The following is a 20,317-nucleotide window of genomic DNA, read 5'->3' as shown; positions in this document are numbered from 1 at the left end:
CAAGGATTTGGGGAGCTTTGTGCCAAGAACCCAGGACAAAGATTAGATATATTTCTGATTATACCACACATTTGCCCCACTCAGATCAGATCAGTCACTCAGTCTTGTCCAACTCTTTGTGACCCCATGAATCGCAGCATGCCAGGCCTCCCTATCCATCACCAACTCCCGGAGTTCACTCAGACTCACGTCCATCGAGTCAGTGATGCCATCCAGCCATCTCATCCTCTGTCGTCCCCTTCTCCTCCTGCCCCCAATCCCTCCCAGCATCAGGGTCTTTTCCAATGAGTCAACTCTTTGCATGAGGTGGCCAAAGTACTGGAGTTTCAGCTTTAGCATCATTCCTTCCAAAGAAATCCCAGGGCTGATCTCCTTCAGAATGGACTGGTTGGATCTCCTTGCAGTCCGAGGGACTCTCAAGAGTCTTCTCCAACACCACAGTTCAAAACCATCAATTCTTCGGCGCTCAGCCTTCTTCACAGTCCAACTCTCACATCCATACATGACCACAGGAAAAACCATAGCCTTGACTAGATGGACCTTTGCTGGCAAAGTAATGTCTTTGCTTTTGAATGTGCTATCTAGGTTGGTCATAACTTTCCTTCCAAGGAGTAAGCATCTTTTAATTTCATGGCTGCAGTCACCATCTGCAGCGGTTTTGAAGCCCAAAAAATAAAGTCTGACACTGTTTCCACTGTTTCTCCATCTATTTCCCATGAAGTGGTGGGACTGGATGCCATGATCTTCGTTTTCTGAATGTTGAGCTTTAAGCCAACTTTTTCACTCTCCTCTTTCACTTTCATCAAGAGGCTTTTTAGTTCCTCTTCACTTTCTGCCATCAGGGTGGTGTCATCTGCATATCTGAGGTTATTGATATTTCTCCTGGCAATCTTGATTCCAGCTTGTGTTTCTTCCAGTCCAGCGTTTCTCATGATGTACTCTGCATATAAGTTAAATAAATAGGGTGACAATATACAGCCTTGACGAACTCCTTTTCCTATTTGGAACCAGTCTGTTGTTCCATGTCCAGTTCGAACTGTTGCTTCCTGACCTGCATACAGGTTTCTCAAGAGGCAGATCAGGTGGTCTGGTATTCCCATCTCTTTCAGAATTTTCCACAGTGTATTGTGATCCACACAGTCAAAGGCTTTGGCATAGTCAATAAAGCAGAAATAGATGTTTTTCTGGAACTCTCTTGCTTTTTCCATGATCCAGCGGATGTTGGCAATTTGATCTCTGGTTCCTCTGCCTGTTCTAAAACCAGCTTGAACATCAGGAAGTTCACGGTTTACATATTGCTGAAGCCTGGCTTGGAGAATTTTGAGCATTACTTTACTAGTGTGTGAGATGAGTGCAATTATGTGGTAGTTTGAGCATTCTTTGGCATTGCCTTTCTTTGGGATTGGAATGAAAACTGACCTTTTCCAGTCCTGTGGCCACTGCTGAGTTTTCCAAATTTGCTGGCATATTGAGTGCAGCACTTTCACAGCATCACTAGATCCATTCTATGCCCTTCTCTGAGCTAGTCTGTGCCTTGAGATGCTGATGTCTTTAGGTTGTATTGTTCAGACTCCCTCACCAACTGGCTTCTGTTGGGTTTGGCCCATGGGAAGCAGCAATAGGATGTGATAAAGGTAGAGGTGAGGGTATTTGCTCCTTCACTCCCACTCTCTTCTTATCAGATACCTGTGTTACTGTTAAGAATCCTCAAGAGCATGTTGTTCAGTCGCTTAGTCATGTCCGACTCTTTGCGACCTCATGGACTCCAGCATGCCAGACTTCCCTGTCCTTCACCAACTCCTGGAGATTGCTTAAACTCATATCCATTGAGTCGGTGAGGCCATCCAGCCATCTTGTCCTCTGTTATCCCTTTCTCCTTCTGCCTTCAATCTTTCCCAGCATTGGGGTTTTTTCCAATGAGTCGGCTCTTCACATCATGTGGCCAGGAGCACAGGGCCATTATCTACTGTGCAGTGCTGAAGGCTAGAAGGCATCCTCAAGATTTTGGTTGTACTAATCATTGAGTAGTAAGTCTTCTTATTCACTTGCTGCCAAACACTGAACATATAAACCTCAGAACTTTAGGGAGCAGTTGGCATAAGTCTAGTTCCCAGACTGTGAGTGACAGTGCTTGGTATCCAAGCAGCTATGGAAAAGAACACCAAATGTGTATGCTTGTCTGCAGATAGGATAAATCACATGTCACGTACAGAAACTTTGTTATTTTCCAAATGTGTGTAAATAGAACTGAAACTAAAACCGTGGAACTCAGATTGGGGCTTGAACCCATGGTCTTTTAGTTGAGATCACACACCTGGTTTCAGGACCTAATGAAGCTCAGGTTATTGCTGTCTTATCATAGCAAGAATTCAGTGAGAGGCAAAGTGATAGCTAAATGGGTTTATTTAGAAGAAAACATACTCCATAGACAGAGTATGAGTCATCTCAGGAGTGAGAGGCCCCAGAATATGGAGTCATTAGTTTTTATGGGGGATATAACCTCATAGGTTAATGAATGTGAGAATTATTCAAATTATTTGGGTGAAGGGGTGGAGATTCCCTGGAATTGGACCACTGCCCACTTTTTGGCCTTTTATGGTTAGCCTGAGAACTCTCTTGGTATATGTCATTTAGATGCTAATTTATTATAATGAGCATATTACCGTGAGGCTCAAGACACACTGAAAGCAGAATATTCAGCCATCTTGGACATAGTTGGTCCTGACCAGTTTTTGTCATGTCCTTTTGAACTGTGGTGTTGGAGAAGACTCTTGAGAGTCCCTTGGACTGCAAGGAGATCCAACCAGTCCATTCTAAAGGAGATCAGCCCTGGGTGTTCTTTGGAAGAACTGATGCTAAAGCTGAAACTCCAATACTTTGGCCACCTCATGTGAAGAGTTGACTCATTGGAAAAGACTCTGATGCTGGGAGGGATTGGGGGCAGGAGGAGAAGGGGACGGCAGAGGATGAGATGGCTGGATGGCATCACCAATTCGATGGACGTGAGTCTGAGTGAACTCCGGGAGTTGGTGATTGACAGGGAGGCCTGGCATGCTGCGATTCATGGGGTCGCAAAGAGTCGGACACGACTGAGCTACTGAACTGAACTGAACTGATGATGGTCATGTCATTCTTTTAAAGGTTGTTCCTACCACTTTCCCTCCTGTTTCAGAACCACAACAAAATACAAAACCTTATAAAGGTATGACTGAATTCATAGGGGCTTGAAATCATCACACACTTTCCCAGAGTAATTAAAATTTTAGCTTCTATCATAAAGGACCATTTTCTTTAATATCAAAAATTTGGAAATGATTTTATCTAGACTCACTTTCAGTGAATTCACTCTTTTTATTGTTTTGTTTTTTTATTATTTTAGGTAAATTATTTTCCCTTCTGTCAAATCATTCAATAAAACCTAACTGACATCTTCACATATGTTCAACATTGAAATAAACATCTGGATTCCTTCAGAAAGTGAAAGGACAAGCATCATCTCATGGACCTTATGTTGCAGTGCAGAGATATTCATTAATGAGTTTTCACCCAAATAATCATTTAAATTACATTTGTGACAAATGCTGTGAATGAAACTTTGAGGGTGAGAGTGTGATATTAACATATCAAGGGACAGTGCCCAGAGTATCAGGGGTATCCTCCCTAAAGAAGAGACGTTTAAGTTGACACTTCTTCATACTCTTGGAAAAACCCACTTTGCCCCACTTTGCCCCACTTTGCCCTTCACCAAGCCAGTGATCACCCCGTGGGATATCTTCACCAAGTGTATCTGACTATGCAAACTGTGTAATAGCTCCTCAATGAGTATTTATTATTATTATTATTGAGGTATAGTTGATGTACAGTATTCTATGTTTCAGGTGTACAATATATTGATTCACAAATTTTAAAGGTTATACTCCATTTATAGTTATTATATAATATTGGCTATATTCCCTGTGTTGTACATATTTATATCCTTTTAGCTTATTTATTTTATTCATAGTAGTTTGTACCTCTTAATCCTCCATCCTTATATGCCCCTCCCCCTTCCTCCTCTCTACTGGTAATCTCTAGTTTGTTCTGTGTATCTGTGGGTCTGTCTGTTTGTGTTTTGTTATATTATTTCATTTGTTTTATATTTTAGATTCTCCATGGAAATGATGTCATAGATTCATTTCTGTTTCTATTTCTCTGTCTTATTTCACCTAACATAATACCCTCTAAGTCCATTTATATTGTTAGAGACGGCAAAATTTCATTATTATGGTTGAGTAATATTCCATTTCATATGTATGCCATGTCTTATTTATCTATTCCTCTGTTGATAAAGTGAGCACTTTAAAATGATCAATATATCACTTTGTACTCATTATAGATGGGCATTCTACTTCTTGCCTTGCATATACTTTGAATATGCTCATTTTAAGATCCCCTCCTGCTAGACTATAAAAGAAGATGATCATATAGAAGTTCTTATTGTTGTGCTTTACAGCATTTTTTCTTTACTACTGGAAAATTAACCTGGAGGAGATGTTTATCTTAAAAATAGTTCTGGCTTATGTTGAATATGTTAGCCTTTGAAAATCAGGATAGTTTCATCAGATTTTAAGTGTGTATACATCATTTTGATTCAGAATCTGGTTCTGGCACAGGCTATGGATATTGTGATTCTATGAAGTCATCACAGACTGGGAGAAAGGGAGTGCTCACTCTGTTAAATACAGGTAGTCAAAGCTATGAGGTTGGAACTTAATTTTGCACTGGACTTTGAAACATTCTTGAAATCCTCTAATGTTTGAGCAAAAGAAAACTTTTGCATATAAAACTGTCTAGTCCCTGCTATTTTAGAATGGCAGTATCCTTTCTTGTTATTGCTCCAATCACATCACACATAACAATGAAGCCCCCACACCAGTGAAGCCCTAGCTTGCTAATCTATGAAATTAGGATAATACTAATATTTTCTGTGATTGCTAAGAGGTTTAAGTGAGATATAATTTTAAAATCTGTGATGTTCAGAGTTTAGAATTTAGAATGATAGAAGGTCCCTTTTTGATTTTTACTGCTCACATCCAAAAATCTAGTTAGAGAACACAACCTTACTATGATTCTGAGGAAAAGGGAAAAATTCAGTGGTTTTATCATAAACAACAACAGAAAGAATGTGTTTCTAATTAAGGAGAAAAAATACCTTGACCACCAGCTTCCAAACATCAGCTTCCTGAAAGAAAGTGGAAAAATCCAAATCTAAATAAAAATCTGCAGCTTCTCCAAGACCCACGCTCAGGGCCATATCAACTACTACTCTGGGACGGAGTCTTTTTCATCTACCAATGAAACCAGCTTCCCTTTGCAAATCCCCTTTTATAGGCAGAATTCCTTTTCTATTTCCTTGTGGTTTTATTTCACTTTGTGGGCTGTTAGCAATATTCCAGTTTGAGGGAGCAAAAGGGAGAGAGGGGCAAAATTCAGGGTGAGTTCCTCCAAATGTCAGGCTGGGTAGTGCCAAACAGCTGGGCCTGAAACCCAGCACCCAAGGAGGGGCACTGTTGTGGCTGGGAAGGATATGAGCTCAGCCTCATCTGGTTTCTTTTAATGCTCACAGCAAAGGCCCTGAGTTATTGCATTCTTTCTCGATGTCTTACATAAAATCAGATTATTAAGTGCAGAGACAGTCAACTGTTCTCTGTCCTCCTGGCTAGGCTTTTAGCATCACCATAGCAACATCAATAAACAGAGAAGTAAATTAACCTCTGAAGAAGTTCACTGGCTTTACTGTCCAAGTTGCTTTTACTTTCCCTGCTTAAGTACACACACACACACACACACACACACACGCACACACACACGCACACGCACATGCATACACACATACACTATTGTTGTTTTTCTGGTTAAATTTATGAGCTTTTTGACCCAATGGTGACAAGACCAAGAATGCAGCTTGGTTTCTATCACCCTTTTGTTTAAAAAAAGCTTCAATCACTCCCCATTGCCTACAGAATTAAGTCTTATTTCTTTGCAGCGAGTGTTCACCATTTTGATCTCTTTCAAAGCCACAGCTCCATCATGTGCTTGTCAATGGCCCTCTTAAACCATTCAAGGAGAACAAAGCCTCATTTCCTTAAAGCCTCTTGCCTGACTTGGCACTTCAGTCCATGCCTCCAAGGCCGTCTTCAAGCCCACCTGCAACATTAAATCCTAAACTTTCCCTCCTCTCTATTTCTACTGCCACCAGCCTGGACCAAGTCATCCCCAAGTCTAACCTGAGTGACATCTGCAGGAGCTTCAGCACTGGCTCAGACCTCCTGCTCCCATCCTGCCTGAACTATTTTTGTTACAGCAGTCAGAATGAGCTTTTAACACATAAATTATATTAGTTCACTCTCCTGCTTAAAACCTTCCAGTGACTTTCCTGGTACAAAGATTAAGTCCAAAGGCCTTACTGGGTGGGTGGTCCTCTGGGTCTTATGTGACCTGGCCCGAGCCCATGCATCTGACTTCATTGCATAGCCTTCTTCCATCTCTGGCTCTTACTCTGCAGAATCACTGGCTTATTTCCATCATTAAAGCTGCAAGCCCTTCCTCTACTTGTGGGCTTCGCATTTTCTCTTAGTCTCTGATTGTTAAGGGGTAGACACATTCTTATTACAATTCAGATTTTCACTTAAATGTGTTCTCTTTAGGGAATTTAATGATCACTCTGTCCACAGCCATATCCCCAGTCCCACCTAGACACTCTATTGTTATCTTTCGTTTCCTTGGTAATGCTCACCACTCTCATGTTATCTTGCTTATTAATTTGATAAATGAATGTATATATCATTGTGTCTTTCTTTTAGAGTATAAGAAGGGCAGGGACTATTTCTGTTTGCTCACCACAGAATCCCGAGCTCCTAGAAAAGTGTCTGGTGCACAAAAGGCTATCAATAAGTATTTTTTGAATGAATCAACAAATAAACGTCATTTTCAAGACCCAGCCTGCCTATGACCTTTCTTGTGAAACATTTATTACTCATTACCAGAAACCTCTTCCTTCTGTACCTATCTCCTACATGACATTGATCACTTGCTTTCTTTTTTAAAATTTATATTTATATATATTATTCAGTTATTTTCCATTATAGTTTATTATAAGACATTGAACAAAGTTCCTGTGCATATAGTAAATGCTTGTTTCTCTATTTTATACATAGGGGTAAGTATCGGTTAATCCCATACTCCCAATTTATCCCTCCTCCACCTCTTCCCCTTTGGTGAAAGTGAGTTTATTTTCTGTATTTGTGAGTCTGTTTCTGTTTTGGAAATAAGTTCATTTGTACTATATTTAGATCCCACATATAACTGATACCATGATAGTTGTCTTTGTCTGACTTACTTGCCTTAGTTTGATAATCTCTAGGTCTGTCCATGCTGCTACAAAGAGCACTTTTTCATTCTTTTTATGGCTGAGTAATAGTTAATGTTCCATTTTATATATACACCATATGTTCTTTGTCCATTCATCTGTTAATGGACCTTAGGCTGTGTCCATGTCTTGCCTACTATAAATAGTGCTGCTATGAACCAAGCCTCTGTCATTTATGGCAGCAACCTCCATAACATACCTTTATTCTGGATTTTTATCCTCCCTTGCATCAGTGTTCCTTTTTCCTAACTCCTGCTTCCTCAGATCATTTGCAAATAAGCTATCTATAAATAAGTTCTTGCTACAGGCTCTGCTTCAAAGGACCTAAAAAAAAAAATTAACTTTTCCCTTAAGAATTTCCTTTTCTTTCAACATTAGTGTTGAAAAAACTGGATACACACAGGCAAAATGTGAAGTTGGACCCTTACCTTATATCACACAGAAATTAACTCAAAATGGATCAAAATCCTGAACATAAGAGCTAAAACTATAACGCCCTTAGAAAAAAACACAGAGGGAAACTTTATGACATTGCTTCTGGTAACAATTTCTTAGTTCAGTTCAGTTCAGTTTAGTCACTAAGTCGTGTCTGACTCTTTGCAACCCCATGAACCGCAGCATGCCAGGCCTCCCTGTCCATCATCAACTCCAGGAGTCCACACATACCCAAATCCATCGAGTCGGTGATGCCATCCAATCATTTCATCCTCTGTCATCCCCTTCTCCTCCTGCCCTCAATCTTTCCCAGCATCAGGGTCTTTTCAAATGAGTCAGCTCTTTGCATCAGGTGGCCAAAGTACTGGAGTTTCAGCTTCAACATCAGTCCTGCCAATGAACACCCAGGACTGAATTCCTTTAGAATGGACTGGTTGGATCTCCTTGCAGTCCGAGGGACTCTCAAGAGTCTTCTCCAACACCGCAGCTCAAAAGCATCAATTCTTCAGTGCTCATCTTTCCTTATAGTCCACTCTCACATCCATACATTACCACTGGAAAAATCGTAGCCTTGACTAGACGGACCTTTGTTGGCAAAGTAATGTCTCTGCTTTTCAATATGCTATCTAGGTTGGTCATAACTTTCCTTCCAAGGAGTAAGCATCTTTTAATTTCATGGCTGCAGTCACCATCTGCAGTGATTTTGGAGCCCCAAAAAATAAACTCTGACACTGTTTCCACTGTTTCCCCAGCTATTTCCCATGAAGTGACGGGACCGGATGCCATGATCTTCGTTTTCTGAATGTTGAGCTTTAAGCCAACTTTTTCACTCTCCTCTTTCACTTTCATCAAGAGGCTTTTTAGTTCCTCTTCACTTTCTGCCATCAGGGTGGTGTCATCTGCATATCTGAGGTTATTGATATTTCTCCCGGCAATCTTGATTCCAGCTTGTGCTTCTTCCAGCCCAGTGTTCTCACTATGTATTTTGCATATAAGTTAAATAAGCAGGGTGACAATATATAGCCTTGACGAACTCCTTTTCCTATTTGGAACCAGTCTGTTGTTCCATGTCCAGTTCGAACTGTTGCTTCCTGACCTGCATACAGGTTTCTCAAGAGGCAGATCAGGTGGTCTGGTATTCCTATCTCTTTCAGAATTGTCCACAGTTTAATGTGATCCACACAGTCAAAGGCTTTGGCATAGTCAATAAAGCAGAAATTTTTCGATGATCCAGCGGATGTTGGCAATTTGATCTCTGGTTCCTCTGCCTTTTCTAAAACCAGCTTGAACATCTGGAAGTTCACAGTTCACGTATTCTTGAAGCCTGGCTTGGAGAATTTTAAGCATTACTTTACTAGTGTGTGAGATGAGTGCAATTGTGCGGTAGTTTGAGCATTCTTTGGCATTGTCTTTCTTTGGGATTGGAATGAAAATTGACCTTTTCCAGTCCTGTGGCCACTGCTGAGTTTTCCCAATTTGCTGGCATATTGAGTGCAGCACTTTCACAATATCCTCTTTCAGGATTTGAAATAGCTCAACTGGTTCTATCACCTCCACTAGCTTTGTTCATAGTGATGCTTCCTAAGGCCCACTTGACTTCACATTCCAGGATGTCTGGCTCTAGGTGAGCGATCACACCATCATGATTATCTGGGTCATGTAGATCTTTTTTGTACGGTTCTTCTGTGTATTCTTGCCACCTCTTCTTAATATCTTCTGCTTCTCTTAGGTCCCTACCATTTCTGTCCTTTATTGTGCCCATCTTTGGATTAAATGTTCCCTTGGTATCTCTAATTTTCTTCAAGAGATCTCTAGCTTTTCTCATTCTATTGTTTTCCTCTATTGCTTTGCATTGATCACTGAGGAAGTCTTTCTTATCTCTCCTTGCTATTCTTTGGAACTCTGCATTCAAATGGGTATTACTTTCCTTTTCTCCCTTTGCTTTTTGCTACTCTTCTTTTCACAGCTATTTGTAAGTCCTCCTCAGACAGCCATTTTGCTTGTTTGCATTTCTTTTTCTTGGGGATGGTCTTGATTCCTGTTTCCTGTACAATGTCACCAACCTCCACCCATAGTTCATCAGGTACTCTGTCTATCAGATCTAGTCCCTTAAATCTATTTCTCACTTCCACTTTATAGTCATAAGGGATTTGACTTATGTCATATCTGAATGGTCTAGTGGTTTTCACCACTTTCTTCAATTTCAGTCAGAATTTGTAGCTCTTCTCGGCCGCTGCCCCTGCCCTCGGGCACGGGGTAGCTCCTCTCTGCTGCGCTCTGCACCATTGCAGCGGCCAAGGATTTCTTAGAAATAACACCGAAAGCAGAAGCAATGGAAGAAAAAACAGATAAATTGGACTGCAGAAAAATTTTAAACTTTCATGACTTGTAGGAGTTCATCATAGTAAAAAGGCAACCTATGAAATAGGAGGAAATATTTGCAAATCATATATCTGATATGGTATTAATATCCAGAATATGTCAATAATTCCTACAACTCAGCAACAACAAAAACTAAACAATGTGATTCAAAAATGGGCAAAGGACTTGAATAACCATTTCTCCAGAAAAGATATACAAATAGCCAGTAAGTGTATGAAAATATGATCAACATCACTAATCGTTCAGTTCAGTTCAGTCACTCAGTCGTGTCCGACTCTTTGCGACCCCATGAATTGCAGCATGCCAGGCCTCCCTGTCCATCACCGACTCCAGGAGTTCACTCAAACTCACGTCCATCAAGTTGGTGATGGCATCCAGCCATCTCATCCTATGTCGTCCCCTTCTCCTCCTGCCCCCAGTCCCTCCCAGCATCAGAGTCTTTTCCAATGAGTCAACTCTTTGCATCAGGTGGCCAAAGTACTGGATTTTCAGCTTTAGCATCACTCCTTCCAAAGAACACCCAGGGCTGATCTCCTTCAGAATGGACTGGTTGGATCTCCTTACAGTCCAAGGGACTCTCAAGAGTCTTCTCCAACACCACAGTTCAAAAGCATCAATTCTTCAGTGCTCATCTTTCTTCACAGTCTAACTCTCACATGCATACATGACTACTGGAAAAACCATAGCCTTGACTAGACGAACCTTTGTTGGCAAAGTAATGTCTCTGCTTTTCAATATGCTATCATAACTTTCCTTCCAAGGAGTAAGCATCTTTTAATTTCATGGCTACAATCATCATCTGCAGTGATTTTGGAGCCCAAAAAAATAAAGTCTGACACTGTTTCCCCAGCTATTTCCCATGAAGTGCCGGGACCAGATGCCATAATCTTCATTTTCTGAATGCTGAGCTTTAAGCCAACTTTTTCACTCTCCTCTTTCACTTTCATCAAGAGGCTTTTTAGTTCCTCTTCACTTTCTGCCATAAGGGTGGTGTCATCTGCATATCTGAGGTTATTGATATTTCTCCCGGCAATCTTGATTCCAGCTTGTGCTTCTTCCAGCCCAGCATTTCTCATGATGTACTCTGCATATAAGTTAAATAAGCAGGGTGACAATATACAGCCTTGACATACTCCTTTTCCTATTTGGAACCAGTCTGTTGTTCCATGTCCAGTTCTAACTGTTGCTTCCTGACCTGCATGTTAGGGAAATGTAAATAAAATTAAAGCCATAATGACATACCCCTCTAAGACCCATAAGGATGGCTATTACTAAAAAAAGAAAAAAAATCAAACAGAATATGACAAGTGTTATCAAGGATGTTGGAAAATTGGAACCTTTGTTCATTGCTGCTAGAATGAAAAATGATGTGGCCCTATGGAAATCAGTACAGAAGTTCCTCAAAAAACTAAGTGTAGAATTAACATGTAATCCAGCCATTTCATTTATGAGTATCTACCAGAAAGAACTGAAAGCCGAATCTCAAACAAGTATTTGTATGCACGGGCATACACCATTATTCATTATTATTCACCATTATAATGCACCATTATTCATAATAGCCAAAAGATGAAAACAACCCAAGTGTCTATTGGCAGATGACTGAATAAGCAAAATGTGGTGTATCTATGCGATGGGACATTATCAAACCTTGAAAAGGAGAGAAATTCTGGCACATGCTACAACACAGACGAATTCTGAAGATGTTATGCTCAGTGAAATAAGCCAATCACAAAAGAACAAGTGCTGTCTGATTCCAATTTTATGATGCACCTAAAGTAGTCAAATCCATAGAGACTGAAAATAGAATGGTGGTTGCCAAGGCCAAAGGCTAGAGAAGGGATGGGAGTTACTGTTTAAGAGGTACAGAGTGTTAGTTTGGGAAGATGAAAAATCCTGGAGTTGAATGGTCATGATTGAACAACAATGTGAATGTACTTAGTGCAACTCAACTGTATACATAAACATGGTTAAAATAATAAGATAAAATTTAAAAAACCAAATGAAACCCAAACTCCTTTGCTGCAAATTACAGAGACAGACAGTAGATTATTGGTTGTCTAACACTGCAGGGGGTTGGGGAAAATAGGAAGCAAATATTAATGAATAAAAGCCTTCTTGGGGGGGTGATGAAAATGTTCTAAAATTTATTGGGGTGACGGTTGCACAATTGTGTGAAATGCTAAAAGCTATAGGGTTATATACTTGAAATGGGTGAACTATGTGATATATATGAATTATATAAATAAGGCTGTTTATATTTTTTAAAAAAGAAATCTCCTTTGCCGATTGACAGCCCCCTTTACTTAGGCATCTAATAATGATCTTGGCTGTCCATCACCTTCCTCCTCATTATATCCAAAAAATCATGTTTCTTTCTTCTTCTCCATCAAAATTAACTATACCCCATTTCCTTTTCATCCTGTTGTCTAACAACTAATATGATATATTTCTATGTTTTTTAAAAGGCCTAATGAGTTCCTATGAATAAATACCTTTGATAAAGAGCCTCTGTATGGATGTGAGAGTTTGACTATGAAGAAGGCTCAGCGCTGAAGAATTGATGCTTTTGAACTGTGGTGTTGGAGAAGACTCTTGAGAGTCCCTTGGACTGCAAGGAGATCCAACCAGTCCATTCTAAATGAGATCAGCCCTGGGATTTCTTTGGAAGGAATGATGCTAAAGCTGAAACTCCAGTACTTTGGCCACCTCATGTGAAGAGTTGACTCATTGGAAAAGACTCTGATGCTGGGAGGGATTGGGGGCAGGAGGAGAAGGGGACGACAGAGGATGAGATGGCTGGATGGCATCACTGACTCAATGGATGTGAGTCTGAGTGAACTCTGGGAGTTGGTGATGGACAGGGAGGCCTGGCGTGCTGCGATTCATGGGGTCGCAAAGAGTCGGACACGACTGAGCGACTGAACTGAACTGAGACTTAAAAGGCTGAATTCATGTGGCAAGCCCGGGAAACCTGGCAGGCCTCGGAGGATATATTTAGAGAGGTGTCCCAGCAAGCACTTTGAAAGCTGCCCATGAACCCTTCTCTTGTTGCTGCCAAGAGGGGTAGAAACTATCGTCACAGCACTAAGCTTTCACTTTCCAGAAAGGACAAAGAGAGTAGAAAGTGCCAGCAGCCTGAGTCACTGGACTCAACATGACCATAGTGCTCTGGGTTAACGCTGTTCCCCAAAGATAACATCCTGGGGTTCACTGAAGGGCTCAGGATTAGAAAGGGCAATGTGGGTTCTAGGGCAGCTCTGTTCTTTGTCACAGATAAGCCCGACACTAGTTAAAGTGGTAAGGACAGATTTTAGTCAATAATAGCCTACTGCTGTAGGAAGACTCCAGTGTCAGAAGGAAGGCATGGCAATCCATTCTGGTATTCTTGCCTGGAAAATCCCATGGACAGAGAAATCTGGCGGGCTACAGTCCATGGGGTCACAAAGAGTCCGACATGACAGAGCGACTATCACACACAAAGTGTGGACAAAATTCAGCTTTGGTTTGTACAGAGGAGACTGAGGGTTCTAAAGGGAGGTTGAGGGAATAGGGCAGGTAGTGAGCGGGGGCCCAGTAGAGCCAGGGAAATGGAAAATTACAAAAACCAGGAAGGCGGGGTTGGTCCAGATGAAACCCACCTGGTTTGTTAATGACACTGTGTGTAGAAGTGGGGCTCCTCCCCTCCCACAGAGGCTGGGGACAGGGGCCCGGTCTTCAGGTGTTGATGAAACAAACAGTAAATTCTTTTGACAGGCTTATGTTTTCTCAGGCAGTCACTTTAAAGGGGCTAGGGTCATCCTAAGGGTGAGACCTTGAGCTTGTAGAAACAATGTTAGCATTTTGTTCATCTTATTTTTAAGATTTTTTTTTGGATGTGGATCATTTTTGGAATCTTTGCTGAATTTGTTACAATATTTTTTCTGTTTTATGTTTTGGTTTTTTGGCCACAAGGCATGTGAAATCCTAGCTCCCACATCAGGGACGGAAGGAGCAGCCAATGTAGGACTGTATGTAGGTGCATGAACACCTGTTCATATTATTTTAATACCCATCATTAATATTTGTCCTTACCAACATGTAGTTTAAAATCTTCAAGCTATCCCTTTGTTTTCCATACCTGAATAAAGAGTCAACAAATTTAGTGAGGGGGAGGTCGTGTATTTGAAAGTCAGGAAAGTGTTGCTCGCCACCTGCTTCTTATCTCTCCTGCCCTCTGATAATCTGAGCGAGAGCCATATCTGTAGATAGAAAGTGAAAGTGAAGTCACTCAGTCATGTCCGACTCTTTGTGACCCCATGGACTGTAGGCCTACCAGGCTCCTCCGTCCATAGGATTTTCCAGGCAGGAATACTGGAGTGGGTTGCCATTTCCTTCTCCGGGAGATTTTCCCGACCCAGGGATTGAACCCGGGTCTCCCACATTGTAGGCAGACACTTTACCATCTGCCACCAGGGAAGTCCTCTGTAAATACAGCCATGAGCCAGTGAACTTGGTGTTGAAGAATAAAAATGGGAATGCAGAAGACAGAAAACGTTTTTAACTGCTTGAAGACAAAAAAAGTAGCTTAAGTGGAATACAATTTGTCAGTTATCCAGCATGCTCCAAAAAGAAAGAATTTTAAAAGATGATAAGAAAATGTCAACTCCCTTTGGGTCAAATCCCATCAACTTTCTCAACAAAGAATATGGAGTTAGCCACAGAAAAGAAAGAGGGACTTGGGGCTCAAGCATAAACCCCTGCTGCGTACACACACACACACACACACACACACACACACAGTATTTAGTCATACATAAAATGAACAAGGAAGCTTAGACTCTTGTCCAGAGTCCCTTATTGCATGACATCAACCTGTTTGAAATTCCCATTTCCCCAGCTTGTGAAATCACATCCTTCCTACTTTATCTCTTACAGGGAACAATTGCAAAGTTGAGTGCTTTGAACTCAAAGGATTTATAAATAGAAGGCAAGATAAAGGCAAAGTAATACCCTGGGGCCACTGATGCAGGTAGACAGCTCTTCCTTTCCCCTTTTTCCTCTTATTGGTCCATATGAACCTTGATCTCCTGCTTCTGCCCCTTCCCTGGTCCCATTGCATCTGAAGTCACTCAAAACCTATTTCATGCCACATTTCCTCTTGTATGTTTAATCAGAGGACAGGTTTCCTAACATCTCAAAATCACAGAAACTGCGTCTGCTTCCATCATTTAAGCTACTTTTTGTTTCCCTCATTTTGATATAAGAGAGATGACCCAATTCATAGCAAAAGAGAACAGAGTTCCATCTTGCCCAGGGGCAGAGACTGCAAGTCAGTCTCCAGAATCGTATTCTCTTCTTTAGGGTCTGCAGCTAGAAAATGTTTTCCAGGCTGCCTTGTGGTTATGTGTGATTAGCTCATAAAAATCTCCCAGCTCTCATCTTCTTTGCTCTTCTCCTTCTCCTGACTTGATGCTAAAAAAGGACAGCAATCTGAGAAGCCATGTGTTGAAGGTAACAGAGCTATGGAATGGAAAGAATTTGTATCACCCTGAAGAAGAGACACCTATTGAGAGTTTTATATGGGCAAGAAATTAACGTCTTTTTTATTTGAGCCATTATGCATTTTGTGATTTCTTTGTTATAGCAGCTCTTGTCACTTAATACATGCCTTTGTCCACATAAAGAAAGACTGGTATGAAGAAGCAATGACTAAGAGTTTGATCAGGTTAATAGACTGCAATGTTAACAAAAAACCATAATTATCCATTTGGTCTGGGAAAATAGAGACCCCAAGAGATAGACTAAAAGGCCAAGAAATCAGATCAAAAGAACTAAATAATTCTCCATCCAAAAGAAGAATTTTTAAAAGTTTTCTAGAGCAATCTGAAAAAGTAAAGTAATGGAGAAAAAGCTCAGAAATGTACATATGGGGTTTGACTATATAGATTGAAGAGATGAAAAGAATATACTAAAGAGAGGATAAAACGGAGTAACAAAATGGTGGCAGTGTGAGGACCTGCAGAGAAATTGGCTGGTGATCATTGCTAGTGGCCTGACCGGCAATAGGATTTTAAGAACATGAAAATCTTACATTAATCTTTAAATATTTACTTATTTATTTATTTGGCTGCACCGGTCCTAGTTGTGGCGCACAGGATCTTAGGTCTTCACTGTGGCATGGGAGACTTGTGGCATATGGGCTCTTGTTCCCCACCCAGGAATTGAACCCAGGCCCCCTGGACTGGGAGTGCAGAGTCTTAGACACTAAGCCATCAGGGAAGTCTCTATATTCAATTTTATATCATTAGCTTTGTTATATGACATAACTCTCTTTGGCTAATATAGTACATTTCCTTGTATCAGGATATTTTGAGACAATCAAGGAAAATCTGTTGAAGGTATGTCTGGGTCATACCTGGCATACAGGAAAATAGACTGAGTAGATAAGAGTGGATTCCTTTTATTTCTTTTTCTTCTCTGATTGCCATGGCTAGGGCTTCCAAAGCTAAGTTGAGTAAGAGTGGTGGGAGTGACTATCCTTCTCTTGTTCCTGATCTTAGAGGAAATAGTTTCAAGTTTTTGCCATTGACTTTGATGTTAACTGTAGGTTTGTCATATATGGGCTTGATTATGTGACATCATTTCCCTCTATGTCCACTTTCTGGAGAGTTTCTTATTTTTTTAAATCATTAATGGGTATTGAATTTTGTCAAAATCTTTTTCTACATCTACTGAGATGATCATACTGTTTTCATTCTTCAGTCTGTTGATGTGGTATATCACACTGATTGGTATACATATGTTGAAGAATTTTGCATCCCTGGGATAAATCCTACTTAATCATGGTGTATAATCCTTTTAATGAATAGCTGAATTCGAATTGTTAGTATTTTGTTGAGGATTGTTGCATGTATGTTCATCAGTGATATTGGCCTGTAATTTTCTTTGTGCATGTGTGTGTGTGTGGTATATTTGTCTGGTTTTAGTACCAGGGTGATGGTGCCCTCATTGAATGAGTTTGGGAATATTCTTTCCTCTGCAATTTTTGAAATAGTTTCAGAAGGATAGGCATTAACTCTTCTCTAAATGTTTGATAGAATTGGCCAGTGAAACCATCTAGTCCTGAACTTTTGTTTGCTGGGAATTTTTAAATTACAGATTCCATTTCAGTACTTGCAATTAGTTTGATCTGGAGAAGGCAATGGCAACCCACTCCAGTACTCTTGCCTGGAAAATCCCATGGACAGAGGAGCCTGGTAGGCTACAGTTCATGGGGTCATGAAGAGTCGGACACTACTGAGCGACTTCACTTTCACTTTTCACTTTCATGCATTGGAGAAGGGCAACCCAAGAAATGGCAACCCACTGCAGTGCCAAGAAATGGCAACCCACTCCAGTGTTCTTGCGTGGAGAATCCCAGGGATGGCGGAACCTGGTGGGCTGCTGTCTATGGGGTTGCACAGAGTCGGAAACAACTGAAGCGACTTAGCAGCAGCAGCAATTGGTCTGATCATATTTTCTATTTCTTCCTGGTTCAGCATTGGGAGATTGTAGTTTTTTTAAGAATTTGACTATTTCTTCTAGGTTGTCCATTTTATTGGCATATAGTTGCTTGTAGGAATCTATAGATTGTAAGAGTGGACTGAAGAGGATTAAAAATTTAGGAGTCATGAGCTTGTCCAAAAAGTGAGACTCCCGGAGTCTACTCAAATGTATGTCCATTGAGTCAGTGATGTCATCCAACCATCTCATCCTCTGTTGTCCCCTTCTCCTCCACCTTCAATCTTTTACAGCATCAGAGGGTCTTTTCAAATGAGTCAGCTCTTCGCATCAGGTGGCCAAAGTATTGGAGTTTCAGCTTCAGTATCAGTCCTTCTAATGAATACTCAGGACTGATTTCATTTAGGATGGACTAGTTGAATCTCCTTGCAGTCCAAGGGACTCTCAAAAGTCTTCTCCAACACCACAGTTCAAAAGCATCAATTCTTTGGCACTCAGCTTTCTTCATAGTCCACCTCTCATATCCATACATGACTACTGAAAAAACATAGCTTTGACTAGATGGACCTTTGTTGGCAAAGTAATGTCTCTGCTTTTTAATAAGCTGTCTAGGTTGGTCATAACTTTTCTTCCAAGGAGTAAGGGTCTTTTAATTTCATGGCAGCAATCACCATCTACAGTGACTTTAGAGCCCCCCAAAATTAAGTCTGACACTGTTTCCCCATCTGTTTGCCATGAAGTGATGGGACCAGATGCCATGATCTTAGTTTTCTGAATGTTGAGTTTAAAGCCAACATTTTCACTCTCCTCTTTCACTTTCATCAAGAGGCTCTTTAATTCTTCTTCGCTTTCTGCCATAAGGGTTGTGTCATCAGCATCTCTGAGGTTATTGATATTTCTCCTGGGAATCTTGACTCCAGCTTGTGCTTGTGCTTCTTCCAGTCCAGCGTTTCCCATGATGTACTCTGCATATAAGTTAAATAAGCAGGGTGACAGTATACAGTCTTGATGTACTCCTTTCCTGATTTGCAACCAGTCTGTTGTTCCACGTCCAGTTCTAACTGTTGCTTCCTGGCCTGCATACAGATTTCTTAAGAGACAGGTCAAGTGGTCTGGTATTTCCATGTCTTTAACAATTTTCCAGAGTTTGTTGTGATCCCCACAGTCAAAGGCTTTGACATAGTCAATAAAGCAAAAGTAGATGTTTTTCTGGAACTCTCTTGCTTTTTTGATGATCCAACAGATGTTGACAATTTGACCTCTGGTTCTTCTGCCTTTTCTAAATCCAGCTTGAACATCTGGAAGTTCATGATTCACGTACTGTTGAAGCTGGCTTGGAGAATTTTGAGCATTACTTTACTAGTGTGTGACATGAGTGCAATTGTGCAGTAGTTTGAGCATTCTTTGGTATTTCCTTTCTTTGCAATTGAAATGAAAACTGACCTTTTCCAGTTCTGTGGCCATTGCTGAGTTTTCCAAATTTGCTGGCATATTGAGCACTTTCACAGCATCATCTTTTAGTATTTGAAATCCTTCTCCATCAGAGGGCAGACAGACTGAAAACCATAATCACAGAAAACTAACCAATCTGATCACATGGACCACAGCCTTGTATAACTCAATGAAACTATGAGCCATGGCATAGTTTCATAGTTTCATGTCATCCATAGAGCCACACAAGATGGATGGGTGATAATGGAGAGTTCTGACAAAATGTGGTCCACTGGAGAAGGGAATGGCAAATCATTTCAGTTTTCTTGCCTTGAGCACTCCATGAACACTATGAAAAGGCAAAAAGATAGGACACTGAAAGATGAACTCCCCAGGTTGGTAGATGCCCAGTATGCTACTGGAGATCAGTGGAGAAATAACTCCAGAAAGAATGAAGAGGCGGAGCCAAAGCAAAAACAATGCCCAGTTATGGATGTGACTGGTGATAGAGCAAAGTCCAATGCTGTAAAGACCAATATTGCATAAGAACCTGGAATGTTAGGTCCACAAATCAAGGCAAATTGGAAGTGTTCAAACAGGAGATGGCAAGAGTGAACATCGACATTTTAGGAATCAGCGAACTAAAATGGACTGGAATGGGTGGATTTAACTCAGATGACCATTATATCTACTACTGTGGGCAAGTAGTAGAAATGGATCATTTCATCCCTTAGAAGAAATGGAGTACCCATCATAGGCAACAAAAGAGTCTGAAATGCAGTACTTGGATGCAATCTCAAAAACAACAGAATGATCTCTGTTCATTTACAAGGCAAACCATTCAATATCATAGTAATTCAAGTCTATGCCCTGACCAGTAATGCTGAAGAAGCTGAAGTTGAATGGTTCTATGAAGACCTGCAAGACCTTCTAGAACTAACACCCAAGAAAGGTTCTTTTCATTATCGGAGACTGGAATGCAAAAGTAGAAAGTCAAGAAACACCTGGAATAACAGGCAAATTTGGCCTTGGAATACAGAATGAAGCAGGGCAAAGGCTAATAGAATTTTACCAAGAGAACACACTGGTCATAGCAAACACCCTCTTCCAACAACACAAGAGAAGACTCTACACATGGACATCACTAGATGGTCAAAACTGAAATCAGATTGATTATAT

The sequence above is a fragment of the Bos taurus genome, chromosome 7, assembly GCF_002263795.3.
Source record: "Bos taurus isolate L1 Dominette 01449 registration number 42190680 breed Hereford chromosome 7, ARS-UCD2.0, whole genome shotgun sequence".
Lineage (NCBI taxonomy): Eukaryota > Metazoa > Chordata > Mammalia > Artiodactyla > Bovidae > Bos > Bos taurus.
This window is presented reverse-complemented; position numbering follows the sequence as displayed.